The 10374-nt window shown below is 42.5% G+C and overlaps 1 long non-coding RNA gene across 1 annotated transcript; it reads right to left on the bottom strand.

The window, feature by feature from the left end:
* Positions 1-3289: 3289 nt before the first annotated feature.
* On the bottom strand, positions 3290-4467 carry LOC134461959 (uncharacterized). The gene is made up of 3 exons (XR_010037466.1): positions 4426-4467; positions 3888-4005; positions 3290-3363 (listed from the first exon to the last, which is right to left on the bottom strand). It is a non-coding gene; the product is annotated as an uncharacterized LOC134461959 (long non-coding RNA).
* Between the last annotated feature and the right edge of the window lie 5907 nt (positions 4468-10374).

The following is a 10374-nucleotide window of genomic DNA, read 5'->3' as shown; positions in this document are numbered from 1 at the left end:
CAGTCATGGAGGAGAGCACTGGTTGATTACTCCCCCCACAAACCTGGCGGGTCAGGAGTCGAACCAGCAACCTTTGGGCTACAAGTCTGATGCCCTGACCGCTTACCCATGACTGCCCACCAACTGCTGCGACACATACAAACCCCAACTCCGGTGAAGTTGGGACGTTTGGTAAACAGTGAATAAAATCAAAATGCTATCATTTTCAAAACATTCAATCTATTCATTAGATGGAGAATAGTGAAAAGACAACATATTAAGTGTTAAAATTGAAAAAAAATATTGTTTTGGGGGACATATGTAATCATTTCTAATTTGATAAATCCAACACGTCTCATAAGAGTTGGGACGGGGACAATAAATGGCAGCAAATGTCGAGGAACACTAAAAACAAAACAAAAGACGACACTTAACAGTTAAATACATTAACCAATGAGATGATTTTATATAAAAAACAGTGTTAATTCCTATCTTGGACATGATTTCACCAACTTAAATGGTGGGTGTATTCCTTGTCATGTTTTGCAATGTTTTCCTTTCTGTAGTGCTTACAGTGTGACAGGTCTTGACCAAAACCCCACCATTTTATCACCTGCTGGTCCTTATGATGGAGCCAAACTGTTAAAACATAGTAGAGAATGCAATTTGACCTTACTATGTGGCAGTAATCGAAGATCTCCCTTCAAAATATAATGCATGAGTGGCTTTTCATGCTGTTTAAAACCCATTTATACCATTCAGCACTGTATTTAACTCTACAGATGAGTGAGAACATCTTAACCAATGCAATACTGCAGTGGTTCCCAAACTTTTTTCCCTGCGCACCCCCTTGTACATTTCAATGTGGTTCGCGCACCCCCTAAGCGAATACTTAGGTGTGCTGATGGCCACGCAAGTATGGATTCACTGCTCATTCACTGCATATTAAGCACAGTCGTTTTTGGGGAATCCTCTTTTCCAATAGCCTTGGAATTAAACTACACTTCAGATGGACCCTTCCAGCATACAATGCACCATACAATTAAAAACTACTTAATGTTCATTAATACTGGATAAAAACTACCATATCCGCCATTGCTCTATTCAGCTCGCGCACCCCCTTAAGGCAGGCCGCGCACCCCCAGGGGTGCACGCACCCCAGTTTGGGAAACCCTGCCCTAGAGCATCCGCATGCCATCATGGAGGCTGACTTTTGAAGTTGGCACTAACACAAGTTGGATGGTCCATTTCACTGTAGCACAGGATGTGCCATGCTGTATTATTGTAAAAAAGAATGGACTTCTACAACTTCTGCTGACTTCTGTAAGCAAAGGACAGTTTCCCATGTCTTCTGTGTCTATTTCAAGTGAGCTCAGGTGCTTAGGAGAATGTTACACCCCTGTATCATTTGCACGCATTAAGCATTCTTAATATGGTCAATTTTCAATAGCTGTAATTCCTGGAGTGCTAGAGTGAGACTACAGCCAATATATATTCCATGATGTCATGAACCCATACAATGATTTTAGTGACAAAAATATGTCTTATATACACTCAATCGTGGTAAATAAAAGGGAATTCAAAAATGTATGTAATAACTATGGTAATTATTCCCTTTGCATCTTTAATTCTGAGTGACTCAGCCTCTCTGTGATGATCTTATACCTGGACACCTATATTGTCCCTCAGTACAATTCATTTTGAAATGTTCTTCTTTGTTGTTTTATCTTATTTGGATGTTTACTAAATTTCACTGATCCCCGTCCCAACTTATTTGAGACGTGTTGGATTTATCAAATTAGAAATGAGTACATATGTCCCCCAAAACAATATTTTTTCTCGGTTTTAACACTTAATATGTTGTCTTTTCACTATTCCCCATGTGATGAATAGATTGAATGTTTTGAAAATGATAGTATTTTGATTTTATACACGGTTTACCAAACGTCCCAACTTCACCGGAGTTGGGGTTTGTAATTACGGTTTCTTCATCTTTAACAATTCATTTCACCTCAACATTTACAAACATTTTCCAACTGGCATTTCTAGTAGACAGTGTCAGTTTGTGTGCACGTGTACCCGATATCTCAGGTTTCACCAGTAGACAATGTCAGTGAGCATTTGTGTGTGTGTGTGTGTGTGTGTGTGTGTGTGTGTGTGTGTGTGTGTGTGTGTGTGTGTGTGTGTGTGTGTGTGTACCTGAGTGTGTGTGTGTAGGAGTGTGTCCTCTTCTTCAGTGTGTGTGTGTGTGTGTACCTGAGTGTGTGTGTGTACCTGTGGTGTCGTGTGTCTAGCAGGAGGCCTGAAGGAGAGAGAGGCTGGAGGAGGAAAACACACATCTTCATCTTCATCATCATCATCATCACCACCATCATCATCACCACCACCACCATCACCATCACCATCATCATCACCACCACCATCATCATCATCACCACCACCATCATCATCACCACCACCATCATCATCACCACCACCACCATCATCACCACCATCATCATCATCATCACCATCACCATCATCACCACCATCATCATCACCACCACCACCATCATCATCATCATCACCACCATCATCATCATCACCACCATCATCACCATCATCATCATCATCATCATCACCACCATCATCATCATCATCACCACCATCATCATCATCACCACCATCATCGTCATCATCATCACCACCATCATCGTCATCATCATCATCAGTCATCTAGTTATGTCTACTACATCATCTGTATTATGTGTCCTCTCAAAGCTGTGAGGTGGAGGGAGAGAGACAGAGAGAGAGAGAGAGAGACCTGACCGTGGTCTCTGCATGCTAGGTGTATTTTTGAGAAAGAGAGTGAGAGAGAGTGACGTGGTCGCTCCTTGAGTTTGAGTGTGTGTGTGTGTGTGTGTGTGTGTGTGACCTGGTCGCTGCTGTGTGTGTGTGTGTGTGTGTGTGTGTGTGTGTGTGTGTGTGTGTGTGTGTGTGACCTGGTCGTGGTCTCTCCATGCTGGGTGTGTGTGTGTGTGTGTGTGTGTGTGTGTGTGTGTGTGTGTGTGTGTGTGTGACATGGTTGTGGTCTCTCCATGCTGTGTGTGTGTCTGTGTGTCTGTGTGTGTGTGTGTGTGTGTGTGTGTGTGTGTGTGTGTGTGTGTGTGTGTGTGTGTGACCTGGTCGTGGTCTCTCCATGCTGGGTGTGTGTGTGTGTGTGTGTGTGTGTGTGTGTGTGTGTGTGTGTGTGTGTGTGTGTGTGACCTGGTCGTGGTCTCTCCATGCTGGGTGTCCATTCCTCTTCAGAGTCACTGCTATTGGTCGCTGCTGGTGGGGGCGTGACCCTCTGTCTTTTAGTCCCGCCCCTCTTCCTCATGAACTCTGGAGCTTGAGACGACAGACCTAAGGGAGAAACAGGAGGGAGGGAGGGAGGAAGGTGAAGAAGAAACAGATTGATAAAGAAAGAGGTATACAGAGAGAAAGAATGGGTAAATAATGAAAGGAATGAGCATTCCTCAATAAATGTATCAAAACATTACATTACATTGCAATTAAGTGACACTTTTATAAAAGCCAAAGCTACTTACAGTTATTTACAGGGTATTGGTTACAGTCCCTGGAGCAATGTGGGGTTAGGTGCCTTGCTCAAGGGCACTTCAGCCATGGATGGAGGTGTAGGGAGAGGTAAGGGTGGGATTCGAACCTGCAACCCTCTGATAATTAAACTACCACCCTAGCCATTAGTCACGGCTGCCCCACCTCCCATCTCCAGTAGCCTACAGGTAATATGAATGGGATTTGAACATCTACAGGTAATATGAATGTGATTTGAACATGCTTCTTATCTTTGGATAGCATGAACAGGTGGATGTGCCTGCGTGTGTGTGTGTGTGTGTGTGTGTGTGTGTGTGTGTGTGTCTTATTACCTATGGATTGCATGAAGAGGTAGTTTCTTTTCATCCTCTTGTACCTCTTCTTTTCCCAAAATGACAGCTGAGACCATTCTGACGTGCTGAAATACACACTCAGCTTCTCCAGGGATTCCTAGATAAAACACACACACACACAGGTACATCATGTTTGTCAGTAAAATGCAATAGGTGTGTGTGTGTGTGTGTGTGTGTGTGTGTGTGTGTGTGTGTGTGTGTGTGTGTGTGTGTGTGTGTGTGTGTTCTAGCTAAAGCATGGTTCTAACTGATGTTCCCTTCACATCCTAAAAACAGTCACACAGATGTGCAAGTGTGTCTCTGTCGATCTGTGTGATAGAGATGACTGAATTCAGGTGGAAACTTGATAGAGTGTGCATGCATCACTGTGGTGTACATTGCATTACATTACATTACATTTAGCTACCGCTGGTCATATTACATTACATTACATTACATTACATTAAGTTACATTACATTTAGCTAATGCTCAGCACATAACATGACACGAGTACTGGTGTTACTGCAATGTACAAACCTCATCAGATGAACTCATGGCTGATCACGAAATTCAGACTCTGCTGTCACCAGAGAGAAAAAGAGAGGTTTTTAGTTCACATTACAATTTCAACACCTGAGCTTTGGTGAACAGACAGGGGTGTATCCAGCTTTCAAAAAGTGGGGGTGTTCTCAGATGAAATATAGCCCTAAATCCCCCCCGCCCCGCGCGCCAATTTCAATATGCCTAATAGGTCTTTCAATAGGCCTTCGTAGGCCTATATACCATACTGTATTTGTACAGACACAAATTGCTCTTGCAAGTACATCCATACTGGTTTATATGCATCACAGTATCTTGTATGTGTCACAGATAGGCCTATATGATTCAAAAACCCAAACTCTCTGGAAAGCAATCAGTATCAATTACTAAAATTATCTGCTGGGCTTGCCAATTGCACCAAGTTTTGCTTTCATTTGGTAAACTCTCTCTCTCACATACACTCGTACACACTGGAAATTAACTTGTCAACCCAAGAGCCTGCCCCCAAAATCAACCAGTCGACTATTTATCTGTTTCATCCATTCTAATGCCATTGTGAATTTTGTCATACTGTGTTGCTACAAAGCAGATATTTAATACTAGGCCTAGTGTGATGGTTGTTGTAAGTTGTGATATTAAATGAAGGCTATAATACGCACGCAGGCAACACACTTGCAACTTGGCTGAAAAACATAAGCCACCTCAGTGCACCAGTTTGAAAACTATTATTGATAAAAGAGCAGATGCACTGCTACAGTAGGCCTATGTATTTTTAATAGGCTTATGGAAATGATACACAGAACACCTGAAAAAATGTCTTATCAATGAACAAAATTGTAGGCAAAAAAAAGATTGCGAGGATACAGCATGACCAGCCCTGGTCAGTTTGCAAGCTCGAGTCTTGCCTGAATAATGTGACGGTATGTGCGCGCAGATCAGTGTCACTCCCTCACAACTCTAGAACTAGTCTCATGGCTGGGTAGACCGGCGTGGTGTCTCATCTCCACTGCATGTATCCGAGCTCACATCGCAAGTAGGTTATTAAGCGCAAACAGACTCTGAGTCCACTGAGCGCAATCCCAAATTCAAACGCGAAAACACAGCCTACAGATGACACTCCGTGTAGCATAGCAGCACATTCCACAGCACAGCTTGCAACAACCAAACTGCGTTGCGTTGCCTCGAACACGTTGGCGTAAACATGACAGAACACAGCGTAATGTGCAACTCAGACACTAGCAAGAAATGAAATGAGCAACAACAAAATGAATGAAGGTTGTTTACTTTAAATTTACCACAGTCAGACAACCTCTTTTCATATTCACCAGAAGTTTACATGAACTGAAAACTGGCTCTTGCTTGATGTTGAAAAGGAAAATGTAGCCTAATGCTCGTAGAAAGCCACAACGGTAGGCTAAACATAAATGTTACATCAACCGGATAGGCTACCGGCTTCTTGCGCGGTGCGCGGGCATGATTGAGGAGGGGAAATGATCCTACCTGAGTTCATAGCTCCATGCTTTTCTTCCAGATTGGCGTCTCATTCGGCGAATATACAATTTCTATTGCACTTTAGAGACATTAAATTAAAGTTAGGTTATGTTCTGCCATCGCCAATGTCTTGCATGTTTATTCTGCCGGGAGTTTTGGGAAGCTGTCTTTGCTACCAGTCGCTTGTGAATGATCCCTTGCTGATTAGCAACTTGCAAGCTATGGAATTCTGACCGATTGTATTTTTTCCCCCCTATGCTGGACATGCTGCCCTCATGACAGGCAGTTAACTTTTGCTGATCTAAAACAGTCCGTCATTGAATCCTTTTCAGTGACACTTCGTTGAGGGCGTCTGCGTATAGCATAGGACTACTTCGGTCTGCAGCATTAAAAAGCTGTGCCCGCGCGCTCGGTCAGCACCGCCGCCAGCACGCTCTGCAGGCTGCTCAAACAGCTGTAGTAGCCTAATATTGACGCAACTGTTGCGCTGGAATAGGCTACTACAGTGAAACAGAGTGATACAACGAAAGCAAACATTTTCAATTTCCCTATGACAGGCGAACGTGTGATAGGCCTATTTTATTTCAAATTGATATTTATTTTAGTGATGTTTAGTGGGCAAAAGTGAGGGGGATGAAATGGCCTTCCAGTGAAAGTGGGGGGGATGCAACGTACGCATCCCCCCCGTCGGATACGCCCCTGTTTGTGAGTTGTGAAGTGTCATTTTCCACACACCCATATCAATGCCACAGACAGAGATTCGTCCAAATGCTCCAGCTACTAGCCTACTAGTCGTTTTTGTTTTATTCAAACAAATCAAAAAAGTAACCAGAAATTAAATCTCAACCTTCACTTTGGAAAAACCCGACATTTTACACCGTTTCTCAGTGTTCTTGTCTGATTATGTATTAACTGTCAGCTGCTAAGAAAAGGCAAGTATTTTAATTTTTACCCATTGACCGTTTTTTTTTAATTTTTTCTAACCTTCGCTAATTGCTAGCTAAGCTAACACCAGACAAAACCAACTCTAAACAGGGTTAGTTTGATGAGGAAAATGATCTATGACAGAATACGAAATAAGTTATCGCTGCAACAAAATACTTTCCCCGTTATCTATTTTGCCAGCTTTGTGGGATATAAAAAATCACGTTAACTAATACTAGACCTCAACACCGAGTGACATTCAAAAATAACATTCATGTTTCCAACAATAATGTCACCTTTCAGCGACTGCAGTTAGCTTGTGCCAAATAAACTTAGCTCTATGCTAATCTGGGTAAACCAGCCAATTTGAGAGGACATTGGTTTCATTGAATCAGACATTTAGATGAAATTACTAATTCGAGATCAGTTATTTAAACCCAATGTCATAAACCTGTTCCAGCGAATAAAACAAATCAGGATATTTATGTGTGGATTTGGCGCTTCTTCTAGTTGAGAAAGATGTCAGTTACGGATGATTTACCTCAGAAAGATGAGCCGCCCGACAGGCTGCAAGTTGATGAAGCAACTGAAGAAGAAGACAAGGAGGCGCGAGCTGCTGCTGGTCACGTTCCAGAACTTTTTTTTCGCGCCACGCTAGTGGGCCACGTTGCCTACTTCTGAAATATTTTAGAATCTATGAATTAGAATAACTAAAGTAATATAGGCCTAATAATCAATATAATCAATGAGAACAGCATTATATTTATAACAGTGTTGCATCTTGTGTTTAGGTGCACTGTGTAATATTTTCAGTTGCCCTACCGGTAGTTTATCTCCAGAATTCATGCTGCTTCTGAGTATTCACTTTTCAGGCCTACATGAAAATTGCTCTTTTACTTTTAGGCCTCCATGGTCCGCCTTTTTGAATTTCCAGAAATAGACATTTTAGCTGCAAAGCTTACTATAACCTACTTTGGTCATACTAGTAGTAAATATGATATTTATGAAAATCTGAAGATAACTGGTGAGAGTGTGCCTTGTGTATTTTCCTACTTGACCACGAGATGGCGCCATTGTCTAGTGAATGCAGAGCCGTATCTTTATGAACGGCTCTGGTGAATGTGCATGTGTACTATGTGGCCACTGCGCAGCACAGCTCAGTGCAGAATGCCAAAAGATAGAGTTGAAAACCATCACCTGCTGACAGAAACAAATGGTAAATAGACTGCATTTATATTTATACAGCAGCACCTTTCCACTCCTTCAAGCACTCAAAGTGCTTTACATAATTATATGCCTCACATTCACCCATTCACTTCACACACTGGCTGCACACAGGAGGTAGGCTACCACCCTGCCACCAGGAGCAACTTGGGGTGAGTTCCAAGTATCTTCTTCAAGGCAAAGTGGGGCTCGAACCTACAATGTTCTGGTTGCCAAACAGCTCCTCTACCACCTGAGCCACCACTGCAGAGGATTGCACACACATAACAACTAAAAACACTTATTCTTTACAACACAACCTCAACATCGCCAGAAACAACACTTACACTTTACAACACAGCCTCAACGCTGCTTAGGGTGACCATGTCCGTGACAGGAAAAAGGAGGACACGTTTTAGGACGGGGGTCTAGGGGTCCTCCCCCCAGAAAAATTATCATTTTTTAGATGCAATTTCATGCCTTTTAATGCATTTTTGTCCGGCTAAAGCTGTGCCTTATGCCGGACAATGCACTGAAAAGGAGGACTGTCCTCCCTAAAGGAGGACATCTGGCCCCCCTAGCGCTGCTGTAGCCTATAGGCCTACACCAGGGCCCAAGAACTACGGCGGGCCCTGAAGCCCAAGCCTCTCTTTATTTCCATTCTCGAGTGTTTTTATTGGTTTATTTATTCATTTATCTTTAAGCATTTCTTCTGCCAGGGAGTCTTGATGAAAATGGCAGCCTACTCATAGTTGAATGAAGGAAGCAAAGGACCGCACTCTTCAGATTTTTTCTTTGTTTATTAGGCAAGAGTGCTGTTCTTTGCTTCCGTCATTCATTTATGGTTTATGTGGGATTCAGCTCTTAAGAACTGAGAATCATGAGGCGATAGTGTGATTGCGTTTACTTTTTAAGCCTACTCATAGTTCCAGATGCAGACAAACATGTTGTGTTTGAGCACAATGCTGCAAATAAACTCAATTTTGACATAATATGTAGTTACTGCGCTTCGCCTATGTGGGGCAGTATACTCTGGCAAAGTGAGTCTCTGGGTGGATGCTCTGCACCTCCTAGCAGAAGTACAGGTGTAGCAGTAGGTGTAGCCCAGGGTTTCCCAAACTGTGGTGCGTGCACCCCTGGGGGTTTTTTATCCAGCATTAATAAATGGTAATAAATTGTAGTTTTAATTGTTCGATGAATTGAAAGTGTAATTTATAATTCATAGACTTGTCATGAAATAAATTCCATTGTAATGATGGCAGAAAGAAACTTTTGATTGGAAATCAGGAGGATTACCCAAAATGTGCGGTGGTGCAACATTCGCTTAGGGGGTGCGCAAACCACATTGAAATGTGAAAGGGAGTGCGCGGGGGGGAAAGTTTGGGAACCATGGTGTAGCCTATCGCTATACCATAATAGGCGATAATGGGAGGATAAACTGGAGTTCTGCATTCTGCAGTGGAACATTCTTGAATGTAGGCCTACTGAAGGGGTGGGGAACCGGATTAAACGGCCTCAAGGGTCATAAATGACCCTCGAGACATCCCACCCTACTGCAAATAAATAGATAGATAGATAGATGGATGGATGGATAGAACCAAAAGATTTATTAAGCAGCCTAATGGGTTTTTTTAACCCAACTGTTTTTTAGTTTTTTTTTAACTAACTATGGCGCCCCCAAGACATTTGGTGCCCTATAGGCCTCTACCTTGTTTACCTATACCTTAATGGTGCATTCTTCAGGTAATGACACGCAGCCACCTTTTTTGAGCAAATGCTACTGAATTTTTTTAGCCAATCATTTATACAGGGTCAAACCTTTTGGAATTGTAAAAACAAAGGTCAGTATGACCATGACGGCGCATATTTTGAGAGAAGACAAGCCCATGTAGGCCTACTGCAACTAGCCTGGTCCTGGATATCCCATAATACTACGAGAGGTGTGTCGTTCATGAACGAGCCGGTTCTTTTGAACGGCTCCCTGAAGTGAACGATGGGAACCCGATCACAGCTGAGGGAGCCACTCGACCGTTATTTCGTTCATTTTTCATTCATTTTAAACACGTGACCTCGACCAGAGTAATTAAATTTGGGAAAAAACACAATTGTTTGCCTCAAAGAGAGGCAAAAACGGTCTTTAGAAGCAGGAGAATAATCAGTTGTTGTTTGGACAAAATTACCTTGAGGAGGAGTCAAAATATTACATTCTTAACACTGAATAAATGATTTAAAAAAATAGCCAAAAGAGCCAGTTTTTTGAACGGATCTTTGAAAGGAACGAGCCACTAAGATCCGGATCCTGAAAAAGAGCCATGAATCCCATCTCTA

Source organism: Engraulis encrasicolus, chromosome 14 (assembly GCF_034702125.1).
Source record: "Engraulis encrasicolus isolate BLACKSEA-1 chromosome 14, IST_EnEncr_1.0, whole genome shotgun sequence".
NCBI lineage: Eukaryota > Metazoa > Chordata > Actinopteri > Clupeiformes > Engraulidae > Engraulis > Engraulis encrasicolus.
Note: the sequence above shows the minus strand (reverse complement) of the source record. Positions and strands in the feature narration are given on the sequence as shown.